Below are 18,253 nucleotides of genomic sequence, written 5' to 3'. Positions count from 1 at the left end.
ATTCCAAGGAAACAAGAATAAATTACTTAAGGGAAGCAATTACCTGTCTTGAGTAGGAATCTTGTGTGAGTATTAGTGATTGTGGCAGCAGTGTGTGTGAGTCCCCAGGAGAAAGGAGCAGTGAGCAGGTGAAATCAATTTATGGGGGGGGGGGGAGGGCGGGGGGGGCATTAGCCACAGTATAGGAATCTGTGAATGTGCATATATTTTTGAGAACCCATTTTGTTGTGGCATCCCTAAGGACTAGGTGAACAGATGCAATTTCAGCCAATTGGGTGAGACTGGAGTACTATTCTTAATGAGAGAAGCCTGAGGCCAGGAAGAATGGAGCAAACCTCCAGCGACATTGCATTTTTTCTAATGAGGGTGTTGCTACTTATAAATGACACTAATACTTTTCATTCTAAAGTTGCTGGCCACAGATGGCTCCACAAAATGCAAGAAGAGTGGATAGTGTGAATACTGGCATCACTGCCTGAAAGGTCTCATTTAAGGGTCTGTGCATGGATGAAAACACATCCTGTGGAAATTTGGAAAGGCTTTTCAAATCAGATGAGTTTTGTGGTTCAGTGACCAAATAATGTCCTTGGGGTGATTCTTTGATACGCCCCCCATAGATAGCAGCATTATTTGGCATTGACTCTCTTTGGGATTGGAATGAAAACTGACTTTTTACAGTCCTGTGGCCATGGCTGGGTTTTCCATATCTGCTGGCATACTGAATGTAGAACTTTCACAGCATCATCTTTCAGGATTTGAAATAGTTCAACTGGAATTCCATCGCATCCACTAGCTTTGATCATAGTGATGCTTACAGAGACCCACCTGACTTCAATTTCCAATATCTTTTTTGTACAGTTCTTCTGTGCATTCTTGCCACCTCTTCTTATTATCTTCTGCTTCTGATGGGTCTCTACCATTTCTGTCTTTTATTTAGCCCATCTTTGAATGAAATTTTTCCTTGGATTCTCTAATTTGCTTGAAGAGATCTCTAGTCTTTCCTATTCTATTATTTACCTCTCTTTCTTTGCATTGATCGCTGAGGAAGGCTTTCTTATCTCTCCCAGCAATTCTTTGCAACTCTGCATTCAAATGGGTATACATTTCCTTTTCACCTTTGCTTTTTACTTCCCGTCTTTTCACAACTATCTGTAAAGGCTCCCCATATGCATTTAACTGTTTTGAATTTCTGTATCTTGGGGATGGTCTTGATCTCTGTCCTGTACAATGTCACAAACCTACATTCATAGTTCATCAGGCTCTCTGCCTTCCAGAACTAGTCTATTAAATCTTGGCTTGGGTATCAGGATTCTACAAAGGATAGTTTTGGTTTATTCTCCCGCTGCACCTGGCCCCACAAGGTTAGGGTGACAAAATAAACAGGGATGTTTCCTCACCTGGAGGAGGAAATGAAAAATGCCATGGCTAGTAGAAGGAAAGAAATTATAAAAATTAGGAGAGAAACAAATTCAAAAGAAACAAACGAGAACATAGCAGAAATCAACAAATATAAAAGCTGGTTCAATGAGATGAAAAATAAAATTGAAAAAAAAAATTATCCATAGTCATGAAGAAACAAAGGAAGAAAAATCAATCAACAATATTAGAAATGAAACTGGAGAAACTACAGCAAACAATACAGAAATACAAAGGATCATAAGAGACTACTATCAGTAACTATATGCCAATAAAATGTACAACTGTGAAGAAATGAACAAACTCTTAGTGCAGTATAACTTTCCAAAACTGAAGCAGGAGGAAATAGAAACACTTAACAGACATGTCACAAGCACGGAAATAGAAGCTGTAGTCATAATTCTTCCAGCAAACTAAAGCCCAGAACCAGGTGGCTTCACAGTTGAACCCTTAAAAAAAAAAAAAATTGACAAGAGCTAACACTTATTCCTCATTGACTATGCCAAAGCCTTTGACTCTATGGATCACAACAAACTGAGGAAAATTCTGAAAGAAATGGGAATACCAGACCACCTGACCTGCCTCTTGAGAAATCGGTATGCAGGTCAGGAAGCAACAGTTAGAAGTGGACATGGAAAAACAGACTGGTTCCAAATAGGAAAAGGAGTACATCAAGGTTGTATATTGTCACCTTGCTTATTTAACTTAGATGCAGAGAACATCCTGAGGAACCCTAATCTGGAAGAAGCACAATCTGGAATCAAGATTGCCGGGAGAAATATCAACAACCTCGGATATGCAGATGACACCACACTTATGGCAGAAAGTGAAGAGGAACTCAAAAGCCTCTTGATGAAAGTGAAAGAGGAGAGTGAAAAAGTTGACTTGAACCTCAACATTCAGAAAACGAAGATCATGGCATCTGGTTCCATCACTTCATGGGAAACAGTTCGGGAAACAGTGGAAATAGTGTCGGACTTCATTTTTTGGGCTCCAAAATCACTGCGGATGCTGATTGTGGCCATAAAATTAAAAGATGTTCACTCCTTGGGAGCAAAGTTATAACGTACCTAGATAGCATATTAAAAAGCAGGGAGAGTACTTTGCCATCCACGGTCTGTCTAGTCAAGGCTATGTTTTTTCCAGTGGTCACTTATGGATGTGAGAATTAGACTGTGAAGAAAGCTGATTGCTGAAGAATTGATGCTTTTGAACTGTGGGATTGGAGAAGACTCTTGAGAGTCCCTTGGACTGTAAGGAGATCCAACTAGTCCATTCTAAAGGAGATCAGTCCTGGGTGTGCTTTGGAAGTACTGATCCTAAAGCTGAAACTCCAGTACTTTGGCCACCTCATGCAAAGAGTTGACTCACTGGAAAAGACTCTGATGCTGGGAGGGATTGGGGGCCAAGGAAAAGGGGATGACAAAGAATGAGATTGCTGAATGGCATCACCCACTTAATGGAGGTGAGTTTGAGTGATCTCCGAGAGTTGGTGATGGACACGGAGGCCTGGCGTGTTGTGATTCATTGGGTCACAAAGAGTCAAACACGATTGAGCGAATGAACTGAACTGAACTGAACACTTATTCTACTCAAATTCTTCAGCAAATTTGCACAGTTAGTGAAATTTCCAAACTCATTCTATGAGGCCACTGTCACCCTGACCCCAAAACCAGACAAATATGCCACAAGAAAAGAAAATCATACTCCAATAACACTGATGGACGTAGATGCAAAAATCCTTAACAAAATCCTAACAAATAGAATCCAACAGCATTTTAAAAAGATCATACATCATGACCAAGTGAGCTTTATCTTAGGGATCCAAGGATTCTTTAATATCTTCAAGTCAATTAACGTAATACACCACGTAAACAAATTGAATGATAAAACGCATATGATTATCTCAATAAAGTCTTTGACAAAATTCAACATTCATTTATGATAAAAAAAAAAAAGAGAAGGAATAGAAGGAACATACCTCAACATAATAAAAGCTATATATGACAAACAAACAGCAAAGATGATCCTCAGTGGTGAAAAATTGAAAGCAGTCCCCCTAAAGTCAGGAAGAAGGCAAGAATGCCCACTCTCACCGCTACTATTAAACACAGATTTAGAAGTTTTTACCAGGCAATCAGAGAGGAAAAGGAAATAAATGGAATCTCTTTTGGAAAAAAATAATTAAAACTGTGAGTCTTCGCCGATATCATGATCCTCTACATAGAAAACACTAAAGACTCCACCAGAAAATGACTAGCTCTGTTAGTCCCTTGGGCAGCAAGGAGATCCAACCATCCATTCTAAAGGAGATCAATCCTGGGTGTTCATTGGAAGGACTGATGCTAAAGCTGAAATTCCAATACTTTGGCCAACGAATGCGACCAGTTGACTCAAGGGAAAAGTCTCTGATGCTGGGAAGAATTGGGAGAGGGAGGAGAAGGGAAGAACAGAGAATGAGATGGATGGACGGCATCACCGACTCGATGGACATGAGTTTGAGTGAACTCCGGGAGTTGGTGTTGGACAGGGAGTCCTGGAGTGCTGTGATTCACGGGGACCCAAGGAGTCAGACACGAGTGAGCGACTGAACTGAACTGAACTAAACTGAAGCAATAAATATAGTAAAGTTGCAGGATGTAAAATTAACACCCAGAAATTCCCTGCATACCTATTTACTAACAATTAGAAAACAGGAAGATAAATTTAGGAAACATTCTCATTCACCATTGAAATAAAAAGAATAAAATACTTAGAAATAAATCCACCTAAAGAAACAAAAGACATATATATATATATATATATATATATATATATATATAAAACTAAAAAAAAAAATAGACTGATGAAAGAAATCAAAGAGGACATAAATAGATGGAGAAATATACCATGCTTATGGATTGGAAGTATCAAAATAGTGAAAATGAGTATACTACCTAAAGCAATCTATAGATTCAATGCAATCCCTATCAAGCTACCAAAGGTATTTTTCATAGAACTATAAACAAATAATGTCACAATTTGTATGGAAATACCAAAAACCTCGAATAACCAAGGCAATCTTGAGAAGGAAGAATGGACCTGGAGGAATGAACCTGCTTGACTTCAGGCTATACAACAAAGCTGTAATCATCAAGACATTATGGTACTGGCACAAAGATAAAATATAGATCATTGGAACAAATAGAAAGCCCAGGAATGAAGCCACACACCTATGGACAACTTCTCTTTGAAAAGGGAGGCAAGTATCTACAACGGAAAAAAATAAAAAAGTCTCTTAAACAAGTGGCACTAGGAAATCTGATCATCCAAGTGTAAAAGAATGACACCAGCAAAGAGGTAACACCTCATGCTGGTCAGAATGGATACTACCTAAAAGTCTACACAAAAGAAATTCTGGAGTGGTGTGGAGAAAGGAGAACTCTCTTACACTGTTGATGGAACAGCAAACTAGTAGAGGCACTATGGAGAACATTGTGGAGATTAGGTAAAAAATTGGGAACAGTACTGCCATATGACCTAGCAATCCCACTGCCTGACATACACACCAAGGAAACCAGAACTGAAAGAGACACGTGTACCCCAATGGTCATCACAGCACTGTTTATAATTGCCAGGACATGGAAACAACCTAGATGTCCACTGGCAGAAGAATGGATAAGAAATCTTTGGTACATATACACAAAGGAATATTATTCAGTCATTAAAAAGATTTAATTTGAATCAGTTCTATTGAGGTAGATGAAACTGAAGCCTATTACAGAAACAGAAGTAAATCAGAACAAAAAACACCACTATGGTACACTAATGCATATAACGAAATTTCAAAATATGATATCAATGACACTATAGGCGAGACGGCAATAGAGACACAAATGTATAGAACAGTCTTTAGGACTCTGTGGGAGAAGGTGAGAGTGGGTTTATTTGAGAGGATAGCATTGAAACATGTATATGATCATATGTGAAACAGATCACCAGTCCGGGTTCGATACATGAGACAAGGTGCTCAGGGCTGGTGCACTGGGATGACCTGGAGGTTTGGGATGGGAGTGGGGTGGAAGGAATGTTCGCATGATGAACAATTGTAAACACATGGCTGATTCATGTCAATGTATGGAAAACCCACTCAATATTACAATTAGCCCCCATTTAAATAAGTAAGTTTTTTTTTTTTAAATGTACCAAAAAAAAACCAAAACCTGTTGGTCTTCTCCAGTGATCCAGTGGCTTAAGAATTTGCCTGTCAATGCAGGGGACATGGGTTTTATCCTTGGTCTGAGGAGACCACACATACTAGCAAAGAAGATAAACCTGTGTGCCCCCAAGTGCTGAACCTGAGAGCTCTAGAGCTTGTGCGCGGGAAGAGAAGACACTGCCATGAGAAGCTAGCTCATTGCAATGAAGAGTAGTCCCCAATTGCTGCAACTAGAGAAACTTTCTGCACCGCAATGAAGACTCGGTGCAGCCGTAAATAAATAAATAAATACTAAAACTTATGAATAAATGAAATCTAGATACATAAATTTCTTCCATGTAATATGAATTTTTTGTATTTATTGATTGTCCAGGTGTTGATTTACCACTTGAAATATGGAATTCCTGTATTTCAAATATGAAAATCAAGGGCAATATTTTCAAACAAAATATAAATTGTCTATATTTCATATATAAGTATCTTGGTGTATATTTTCCTATATGATTCTCTAAATTTCACATATGAAAATCTAGTTGTCAGTTTTATTTGAAAGTTGGAATTCTCTATAATTCAAATTTGAAATGCAGGATGGTTATATTTCCTACTGTGAACGTGGAATTCCCTAATTTTGTATGAAAATCTGGGTGTAGATTTTTGTAAATGAAGAATGCAAGTTTCTTTTTTTCAATTCTTTATCATCAAAGCTACCAGGAAACTTTAATAGATTTAGGAAAACCTTCAAGATTTTATAAAATTAAAAGGGATTTCCATTTCATCCTAGCTAACTGTGACGTAAAAACAGGAAGTCAAGTGATACGTGGAGTAACAGGCAAGTTTGGACTTGGGGGACAAAGTGATGCAGAACAAAGGCTAAAGGCAGAATTTTGCAAATAGAAAGGTTTAAAATGAAAACAGCGACAGACAGTGAATAGACTCCAAAATCACTGGGGACAGATTACAGCCATGTAAATATAAGACTCTTGCTCCCAGGAAGAAAAGCTATGACAAACCTAAACACAATGTACTGAGAAGCAGAGACATCACTTTGTCAACAAAGGTGCATATAGGCAAAGCTAGGTTCTTTCCCAGTGGATATGTATGCTTGCCTCTCATGTGTGGCCCTACACAGCATGTCTTAGTTTCACTGAGTTAGACAAGGTGGTGGTCCATGTGATGGATTTGTTAGGTTCCTGTGATGGTGGTTTCAGTCTTTCTGCCCTCAAATGCCCTCTGTCAGCACCTACCATCTTACTGGGATTTCTTTTCCTTTGGACGGGGAGTATCTCTTCACTGCTCCTACAGCAAAACACAACCTCTGCTCCTTACATTGGGTGTGGGATATCTACTCTTGACTGCTGGCTGCTCCGGGTCCACACAGCCACAACTCGCTGCTCCAACTAATTTGGAAAACTCCGCAATGGCCAAGGAATGGAAAAGGTCAATTTTCATTCCGATCGCAACGAAAGGCAATGCCAAAGAATACTCAAACTATTAAACAAAGATCTTCATCTCACGTGCTGGTAAAATAATGCTCAAAATTCTCCAAGGCAGGCTTCAACAATATGTGAACCGTGAACTTCCAGATATTCAAGCTGGTTTTGGAAAAGGGCAAAGGAATCAGAGATCAAATTGTAAACATCCGCTGGATCTCTGAAAATACAAGAGAGTTCCAGAAAACATCTATTTCTGCTTTAATGACTATGCCAAAGCCTTTGACTCTCTGGATCACAGTAAACTGTGGAAAATTCTTCAAGAGACGGTAATATCTCGATTCAACAAACATAAGTCTGTGCAAAATGTTGGAGACACGGAAGGTCAGGGAACCCTGGAGTACTGCTGTCCACGGTGTTGCAGAGTTGGATATGACAGATCAACTGAAAAATAGCAACAACTCGGTTTCACATTTGTCAATAAGGAGGAGATTTTGGAACCTGAAATATGGAATTCTGTATATGCCTTTAGAAAAATTACATGCTTCTTTATGAATGATGGACGTCTCTCTATTTCATTTATGAAAGTCTGGTTGGATATTTTACTTCTTAAACTATGAGGGATTCAATTACTCAGGCACCCAAATTTTAATGAAAATATGTTTACATATAATATGGGGTATTTCCATTTCTAATGTGAAAGTCAGAGTATGCTTGTCCTTATGTGATATATTTCACATATGATTATGGGCACACTGTCGAATTTTCTGTTTCTTGTGTTGAAGTTTGACAGCAGACAGTCCTTCAGGAAAGAGGAAATTCTCAGTTTCACATATGAAAATCTAGGTGCAGATTTTAAGACATGAATTATGAAAGTCTCTATAATTCATATTTGAAAATCTGGGGACCAAGTTTCCAACATGAGAATTATTGGTGTATCACATATGAAGATTTTGTTGAATGAAATATCCAATTTTTAATATTACAGTTATGAAACTCTGAATGCAGAGTTCTATTCAGGGAATATGAAAGTCTCCATTTCACGTCTTAAAGTACCGTCACCGATTTTCAACTTGAGTAGTGGAATTTTTTATATTTCTCATTTGAAAATCTGTGTGCTAACATTCCTTCAAGAAATAGGCAATACTGTGTGTTTAGCATCAGGCATCTATTTCCCTACAATAAATATGGAATTTTATGTATCATATAGAAAAATCGCTTGAGCTATGAATTTCTTTTTATTTCACCAAAGAGAAATATGGAATTTCTTCCGTGAAATATGGAATACTGTATATTTTGCATTTGAAAATCTTGGGACAGGAATCAAATATGAAATATGAATTCTCAGTTATTCACATAAGAAAATTTGTGTCAGATTTTCATACATAATTTTTGCAATATTCCATGATTCGTTTAGATCTGTGCCAAACAGGAAATGTACATGAATCTATGTTTCCTGTAAGAAAATGTGGCCACATAATTCCCTACTTAAATTTAGTATTCTCTATATTAAATTTTGAAAGGCTGGGTGAAGATATCCCTACATGATGTATGAAAAAAATCTATATTTACTTTTGAAAATCTGGGTGCCAATATTTCTACATGAAACGGGTAAATCACTGGAGTAAAATTTGGATTTCTAGGTTGTGATGTTCCCACATGAAATATAAGATCTGCATATTTCACATATGGAAATCTGGATGTCATTTTTACCTCCGTGAAACATGGAGTTCACTTATGAATTTCTGAATGCAGATTTTACTACATGATGCTCTGAAATTCTGTAAATATGTCATTAGAAAATCTGTGTGTCTGTTTCCCACATTAAATATGAAATTCTCAGTATTTCCAAGACCTAAACCTGAGCACAGTTTTTGTTACATGAAATATGTAATTGTTTTTATTTCCCTTTTAAAAATCTGGTTTTAGACTTTCCAGCATGATAGAATATGTGGAACTCATGCATAAAAGGTGGGTACTAGAAAATCTTACATAAATTATGGAATGGAAGCTATTTCATGTGTAAAAATCAAGGCACATATTTTCTTGCATGAAGTACAGTATTCTCAAGTGAAAGCTAAGGTTTAATAGAAAATAAAATTATGTAAAATAATTATCCCTAAGTTGAAAATAAATAAACTAAGAAAACTGCCCAAAGCAAGCTATTCTGTATATTTTATATTTCATCATCTAGATGTAGATGTTTCTAACTGAAGTAAGGAATACTGTATAGCTCACATATTTAAATTTGTAAGCAGAGTCTCCGATATGCACTAATGAATTCTCTATATTTGCTGTATGGAAAACTTCTGAGGAATTTTGGACATGGAAAGGTGGGATTTTTTATTCTTTCACACGTGAAAACCAGGATACATATTGTCTTAGGAGCGATGAACTGTACTTATTTCAGATATGAAAATTTAGTGTAGTAATTTTACATGGAATTTGCATCTAGTTAAAGCCGTTGTTTATCCAGAAATTATGTATGGATTTGAGCGTTGGACTATAAAGAAAGCTGAGCAGGAAAATTAATGTTTTTGAACTGTGGTGTTGGAGAAGTCTCTTGAGAGTCTCTTGGATGGCTAGGAGAAGTCCAACCAGACTATCCTAAAGGATATCAGTCCTGAATATTCCTTGCAAGGACTGGGGCTAAAGGTGAAACTCCAATACTTTGGCCAGCTGATGTGAAGAACTGACTCATTGGAAAAGACCCTGATACTGGGAAAGGTACAATGTGGGAGGCGGAGGGGCAACAGAATATAACTGGAGAGCATATCGAATCATTGGACATGAGTTTGAGTAAACTCAGTGAGTTAGTGAAGAATAAGGAGGACTGACATGCTGTAGTTTATGGGGATGCAAAGATTTGAACATGACTGAGCCACAAAACTGAACTCAACTGAACATGGACCTGTCCATCTGAATAAGAACCAGTTTTCCCCTCAGTTAGTCTCTCCCATCAGGAAGCTTCCCCAAGCCTCTTATCTTTATCTATCAGAAGGAAGACAGAATGAAAATCATAACCACAGAAAACTGACCAAACTGATCACTTGGTCCATAGCCTTGTCTAACTCAATGAAATTATGAGCCAGGCATGTAGGGCCACCCAAGATGGATGGGTCATAATGGAGGGTTCTGACAAAATATGGCCCTTGGAGAAGGGAATGGAAAACCGCTTCAGTATTTCGGCCTTGAGAAGCCCATGAGCAGCATGTAATCCAAAATATAGCATACAGAAAGAGGAACTCCCAAGGTTGGTCTTTGACAAATATGCTATGACAGATCAGTGGAGAGGAAACGACAGAAAGAATGAAGGCATGGAGCCAGAGTGAAAACAGAACCCAGTTGCAGATGTGACTGGTGATGAAATGAATCCTGATGCTGTAAGATTAATATTGCATAGGAACCTGGAATGTTAGGTCCACAGCTTTGTGAAGACCTACAAGAACTTCTAGAAGTGACACCCATAAAAGATATCCTTTTCATCATAGGGGAATGGAATGCAAAATTAGGAAATCCAGAGATACCTGGTGTAACAGGCAAATTTGACTTTGGAGGACAAAATGAATCCAGTCAAAAGAAACAGAGCTTTGCCAAGGGAACACACTGCTCACAGAAAGCACTCATTTCCAGAAACACAAGTCAAGACTCTATACATGGACATAACCGGATGGTCATAACTGAAACCAGACTGATTCTTTTCTTTGCAGCCAAAGATGGAGAAACTATATACAGTCAGCAAAAATAAGACTGGGATCTATTGTGGCTCAGATCATGAACTCCTTATTGCCAAATTCAGATTTAAATTTAAAATAGTAGGGAAACCACTAGACTATTCAGGTAGGACCTAAATCATATCCCTTATGATTAAACAGGGAAAGTGACAAATAGATCCAAGGGATTAGATCTGATAGAGTTCCTGAATACCTACAGACAGAGGTTTGTGAAATTGTACAAAAGGCAGTGATCAAGACCATCCTCAAGAAAAAGAAATGCAAGAAGGCAAAATGGGTGTCTGGATATACCTTACAAGTTGCTAAGAAATGAACAGAAGCTAAAACAAAGGAGAAAAGGACAGATATATTCGTGTGTGCAGAGTTCCAAAGAAGAGGAAGGAGAGATAAGAAAGTCTACCTCACTGAAAGATGCAAAGAAATAGAGGGGGAAATTGGAATGGAAAAGATGAGATCTCTTCAAGATAATTAAAGATAACAAAGGAACATTTCATGCTATGATGGTCAAAATAAAGAACAGATATGTTATGGACCTAATAGAAGCAGAATATATCAAAAAGAGGTGTCAAGAATACACAGAAAAAGTATACAAACAGAATCTTCAATACCCAGATAACCTCGATGGTGGGATCATTCACCTAGACTCAGACATCTTGGAATATGTAGCCAAGTAAGATTGCAGCCATGAAATTAAAAGACACTTACTCCTTGGAAGGAAAGTTATGACCAACCTTGATAGTATATTAAAAAGCAGAGACATTACTTTGCCAACAAAGGTCTGTCTAGTCAAAGCTATGGTTTTTCCCGTGGTTATGAATGGATGTGGGAGTTGGACTGTGAAGAAAGCTAATCGCTGAAGAATTGATGCTTTTGAACTGTGCTGCTGGAAAAGACTCTTGAGAGTCCCCCGTACTGCAAAGATATCCAACCAGTCCATTCTAAGGGACATCAATCCTGGGTGTTCATTGGAAGGACTGATGATAAAGCTGAAACTGCAATACTTTGGCCATTACATGGGATGAGTTGACTCACTCGAAGAGACTCTGATGCTATGAAAGGGCTGGAGGAGAAGGGGACGACAGAGAATGAGATGGTTGGATGACATTGCCGACTCTTTGGACATGAGTTTGAGTGAACTCCGGGAGTTGGTGATGGACAGGGAGGCCTGGAGTGCTGTGATTCATGGGGTCGCAGAGAATCAGACACGACTGAGCGACTGAAGTGAACTGAACTGAACTGAATCCTTATGAAGCATCATATGGAGAAAACTAGTGGAGCTGATGGAATTCCAGTTAAGTTATTTCACAGGCTAAAAGATGATTCTGTGAAAGTGCTACTCTCAATATGCCAGCAAATTTGAAACACTCAGCAATTGTCCCAAGACTGGAAAACTTCAGTTTTCAGTCCAATGCCAAAGAATGTTCACATTACCACAGATTTGCCCTCATGTCAAATGCTGGAAAAGTAATGCTCAAAATTCTCCCTTCCAGATTCAACAGTACATGAACAATGAACTTCCACATGTTCAAGCTGGATTTAGACAAGGGGTAGGGAAAAAAAGACTAAATTGCCAATATCCATGGGAATCATCAGAAAAGCAAGAGATCTCCAAAAATAAGAAAAACCGAAACCTCTATTTCTGCTTCATTGTTATGCCAAAGCCTGTGACTGTGGGGATCACAACAAGTTGTTAACTAATAATGATAATAAAAAAATGGTGGGAAAACCAGCCCACCTGACCTACCTCTCGAGAAATCTATATCCAGGAAAAGAAGCAACAGGATATGGGACGACAGGTTATTTCCATATCAGGAAAAGATTGTTCCAAGGCTGCATATTGCCACCCTGCTTAATTAACCTCTATACAGTGTAAAACTTGCGAAATGCCAATTTGGATGATTCACAAGCTTGAATTAATATTGCTGGAAGAAGCACAAATAAGCTCTATGAAGTAGATTCACTTCACTTCAGTTCAGTCGCTCAGTCGTGTCCGACTCTCCGCGACCCCATGAATCACAGCACGCCAGGCCTCCCTGTCCATCACCAACTCCTGGAGTTCACTCAAACTCATGTACAGAGAGTCGGTGATGCCATCCAGCCATCTCATTCTCTGTTGTCCCCTTCTCCTCCATCCCCCAACCTTTTCCAGATTCAGAGTCTTTTCCAATGAGTCAACTCGTCGCATGAGGTGGCCAAAGTATTGCAGTTTCAGCTTTAGCATCAGTCTTTCCAATGAACACCAAGGATTGATCTCCTTTAGAATGAACTGGTTGGATCTCCTTGTGGTACAAGGGACTCTCGAGAGTCTTCTCCAACACCACAGTTCAAAAGCATCAATTCTTCGGCGATCAGCTTTCTTCACAGTCCAACTCTCACATCCATACATGACCACGGGAAAAACCATAGCCTTGACTAGACGGATCTTAGTTGGCAAAGTAAGGTCTCTGCTTTTTAATATACTATCAAGGTTGGTCATAACTTTCCCTCCAAGGAGTAAGCGTCTTTTAATTTCATGGCTGCAATCAGCATCTGCAGTGATTTTGGAGCCCCCAAAAATAAAGTCTGACCCTGCTTCCACTGTTTTTCCATCTATTTCACATGAAGTGATGGGACCAGATGCCATGATCTTTGTTTTCTTAATGTTGAGCTTCAAGCCAACCTTTTCACTCTCCTCTTTCACTTTCATCAAGAGGCTTTTGTGTTCCTCTTCACTTTCTGCCATAAGGGTGGTGTCATCTGCATATCTGAGGTTATTGATATTTCTCCCAGCAATCTTGATTCCAGCTTGTGCTTCTTCCAGCCCAGCGTTCCTCATGATTTACTCTGTATATAAGTTAAATAAGCAGGGTGATAATATACAGCCTTGATGTACTCCTTTTCCTATTGGAACCAGTCTGTTGTTCCATGTACATTTCTGACTGTTGCTTCCTGACCTGCTTACAGGATTCTCAAGAGGCAGTTCAGGTGGTCTGGTATTCGCATCTCTTTCAGAATTTTCCACAGTTTATTGTGATCCAACAGTCAAAGGCTTTGGTATAGTCAATGAAGCAGAAATAGATGTTTTTCTGGAACTCTCTTGCTTCCTCCATGATCCAACGGATGTTGGCAATCTGATCTCTGGAGCCTCTGCCTTTTCTAAGACCTGCTTGAGCATCTGGGAGTTCACGGTTCACATATTGATGAAGCCTGGCTTGGAGAATTTTGAGCATGATTGTACTAGCGTGTGAGATGACTGCAACTGTGCAGTCGTTTGAACATTCTTTGGCATTGCCTTTCTTTGGGATTGGAATGAAGACTGACATTTTCCAGTCCTGTGGGCCCTGCTGAGATTTTCAAATGTGTTGGCTTATTGAGTGCAGCACTTTCACAGCATCATATTTCAAGATTTGAAATAGCTCAACTGGAATTCCATCACCTCCACTAGCTTTGTTCGTAGCGATGCTTTCTAAGGCCCATTTGACTTCACATTCCAAGATGTATGGCTCTAGGTCAGTGATCAAATTATCATGACTATCTTGGTCGTGAAGATCTTTTTTGTTCAGTTCTTCTGTGTATTCTTGCCACCTCTTCTTAATATCTTCTGCTTCTGTTAGGTTCATACCATTTCTGTCCTTGATCGAGCCCATCTTTGCATGAAATGTTTCCTTGGAATCTCTAATTTTCTTGAAGAGATCCCTTGTTTGTCCTATTCTGTTGTTTTCCTCTATTTCTTTGAATTGATCACTGAGGAAGCCTTTCTTATCTCTCCTTGCTATTCTTTGGAACTCTGCATTCAGATGCTTATATCTTTCCTTTGCTCCTTTGCTTTTCGATACTCTTCCTTTCACAGCTATTTGTGAGGCCTCCTCCGACAGGAATTTTACTTTTTTACATTTCTTTTCCATGGGGATGGTCTTGGTCCTTGTCTCCTGTACAGTGTCACGATCCTCCATCCAGAGTTCATCAGGCACTCTATCTATCAGATCTAGTCCCTTAAATCTATTTCTCACTTCTTCTGTATAATCATAAGGGATTTGATTTTGGTCATATCTGAATGGTCTAGAGATTTTCCCTACTTTCTTCAATTTCTGTCTGAATTTGGCAATAAGGAGTTCATGATCGGAGCCACAGTCAGCTCCTGGTCTTGTTTTTGCTAAATGTATAGAGTTAGCCATCTTTGGTTGCAAAGATTATAATCAATCTGATTTAGGTGTTGACCATCTGGTGATGTCCATTTGTAGAGTCTTCTCTTGTTTTGTTGGAAGAGGGTGTTTGCTAAGACCAGTGTGTTCTCTTGACAAAATCTATTAGCCTTTGCCCTGATTCATTCCGTGCTCCAAGGCCAAATTTGCCTGTTACTCCAGGTGTTTCTTGACTTCCTATTTTGCATTCCAGTCCCCTATAATGAAAAGCACATCTTTTTTGGGTGTTAGTTCTAAAAGGTCTTGTAGGTCTTCATAGAACCGTTCAACTTCAACTTCTTCAGCGTTACTGGTGGGGCATAGGCCTGGATTACTGTAATATTGAAGGGTTTGCCTTGGAAACGAACAGAAATCATTCTGTCGTTTTTAAGATTGTATCCAAGTACTGCATTTCAGACTCTTCTGTTGACCATGATGGCTACTTCACTTCTTCTAAGGGATTCCTGCTCACAGTAGTAGATTTAATGGTCATCTAATTAAATTCACCCATTCCAGTCCATTTTAATTCACTGATTCCTAGAATGTCTATGTTCACTCTTTCCATCTCCTGTTTGACCACTTCCAATTTGCCTTGATTCACGGACCTAACATTCCAGGTTCCTATGCAATATTGCTCTTACAGCATCGGACCTTGCTTCTATCACCGGTCACATCCACAACTGGGTGTTGGTTTTGCTTTTGCTCCATCCCTTCATTCCTTCCAGAGTTACTTCTCCACTGATCTCCAGTAGCATACTGTGCACCTACCGACCTGGGGATTTCCTCATTCAGTATATCCTATCATTTTGCCCTTTGATACTGTTCATGGGGTTCTCAAGGAAAGTATACTGAAGTGGTTTGCCATTCCCTTCTCCAGTGGGCCACATTTGGCTATGGTCCATGTGATCAGATTGACTAGTTTCTGTGATTATGATTTCAGTGTGTCTGCCCTCTAATGCCTCCTCGCAATACCTACCTGGCGGCGCAGACTTGAGAGACGCCGGCCCTGGAGCAACCAACCATGCAAAGAGACATGACCCTGAGGAGCTACCCCACGCCTGAGGCCAGGACCGGTGGCCGAGAGGAACTAACCCACGTCCAATAGGTGGTGATTGCGTGGGCACAGGAGGGCGGAGAAGACCTACTCCACTTTCAGGGTCAGGAGGGGCGGCCTTGAGGGGATACCCCTTGTCCAAGGTAAGGTGCAGCGGCTGCACTTTCTTGGAGCAGCAGAATATGGGGACATGGGAACCAGCTCCCCCAGCAGGTCTCTTACACTGAAAACTTCTGGGACGTGGATTGCCATTCAATTCCTGTCCCGACTGCCTCGTGCTTGGGCCTCCTCTCCCGGAGGGCGGCCGTGTCCCTGGAAGGCAGAGCTGGGGGAAGAGACAGAAGAAGCTAGAGGCCAGGTATCAACCTGGCTCCTTCCTGCTGCGTCTTAAACGATGGCCACAAATACGAAGCGGGCTCACCAGGTGGAGAATCAAATGCGGCCAGGAACCAGTTTTGAAAGTGCAGCCAGAATAAGGTCACTAGCCTACTAGGGGCAGGCACGGTGCGGAGGCGGGTTTCGGGGAGCACTCTGTCCTCAGGTCCTGTGGTCGCCGCTCTTCGCCGTCCCTTAGACGTGGGGCCACTCCTTGAGCGTGGCCTTCCCCGTGCCGGGCGGGTGAAGGCGACTGGGGTCCCCTTGCTCCGGCCTCTGCCCGCCCTGGGCTTGGTGCGGTGGGGCGCCTCGCCGCGGCAGCGACCCTATCCTGCAGGGCCTCACGCTCACCAACCCCCCGCATGTCTTGATCCAGCGTGCCTCGCCCTGTGCGCAGCCGGCAGCCAAAACCACCACCCTGCCAGGCCCTCTGGGAGCCGGGCCTTGCGCTTACACCACAAATAAGATGCATTTTTATGTGTATAAAATGTAATTTTTAGGTTCACTTAGAATATATTTTATTTAATAAGTTAAAACTCTGTTGGCACACTGTTAAATGCAGAACCACCTTTTTAAGAGAACTGCCATATTATATCGACGTTTCATATTCTTGGGCTCAGCTTTCACGTCTCCACAATACACCAAGTAGTGGATGCTGTCCAAGAGTGCCCTGTGTACCTAGACATCTGCATTGCTGCCAGGGGTGGGGACGATTCCAGAAGCCTGTGCCCCCCGGCAGGCTTCTGAGCTTGTAATCATATTGAATGTACAGAGTGAAATGAAATCAAAACCGTATTTTTGTACAGTTTTGAAGTTTCTACTTCGAACCGACTACCTCCTGGCCTCACAGGGAGCTTACAGAGTGCAAATCTGTCTTTACTTGGCTTGGTCATTGCAGTATTTTTGCACGTGTGGGGCTCACTTTTTTCGTTCTGTAGTTTCAAATATATATGTAAAGTGAACAATCTGTAAACTTTTTATAGAATAAATACTCAGCTGTGAAAACGGGCTGAATGAAACTAAGATTTTTTAACTCTTTCAAAATCGAAAAAAGAATAAGGGTGTGGCCCCATGGGGAGGGGGATATATAGGGTTGCTCAGGGCCTCTTGAGCAGCATCTGATGTACTGTAAGTATCACATTCGTGACCTCAAACGGTGCCAGAGCAAGATGCAGAAGTAGGGCAATTTCAGCAGAAGCAACCAGACCTCCGCAAACCGTGCCCAGAAGCAGATCTCCAGAAGCAGCAAGAGCAGCTTCTCAAGGCCGCCTCCAGAGCACTAGTTGTTGGCAAGGGGCATGAGGCCAAGGGTAGCCCGCTGTTTGCTGCCAGCCTGATGTTCCGAAGATCCCCTCTCTGGGCCTAGACCCCTAAACAACATGGACCCGGCCCAGCAGGCATCAAGATGCTCGTGTCCAAGTGCCCCATCAAGAGCAGGAGTGGGGTGGACGGCTCTCAGAATGAAAGCCTTGAGAAGCCAGACACTGTGGAGCAGGGACGGGAGAACTCCCCGGCCCTGGAGGCATCGTTCCAGAATCTGGTCGGGGCCCTCCTGGGTCCAGGGGCTGAGCAGGCGCAGATGGGGCACCAGCCCCTGATACACCGGCTTGTGCCACAGGTGTCTGTCCCTTGAATCGGGCATGACTATGGGGCTGACGGTGAACAGGAAAGGCAACTCCCTGTTCATGGACACGCTGACGGCCATCGGGACCACCACCCTGCAGACATTTGTTAGGGGCGTCACAGCCGGCAAAAGGAAGTTCATCAAGGACAGGCGAGACCAGCCCTTTGACAAGAGGATGTGCTTCAGCGTGAAGCAGACTGAGAGCCCCTACAGGTACCAAGATATTGTGGTCTGGAAGCAGGACAGCTTCACCCACATCGTG

The sequence above is a fragment of the Moschus berezovskii genome, chromosome Y (genome assembly GCF_049115385.1).
Source record: "Moschus berezovskii isolate FMDL1 chromosome Y, NW_MosBer_1.0, whole genome shotgun sequence".
Lineage (NCBI taxonomy): Eukaryota > Metazoa > Chordata > Mammalia > Artiodactyla > Moschidae > Moschus > Moschus berezovskii.
This window is presented reverse-complemented; position numbering follows the sequence as displayed.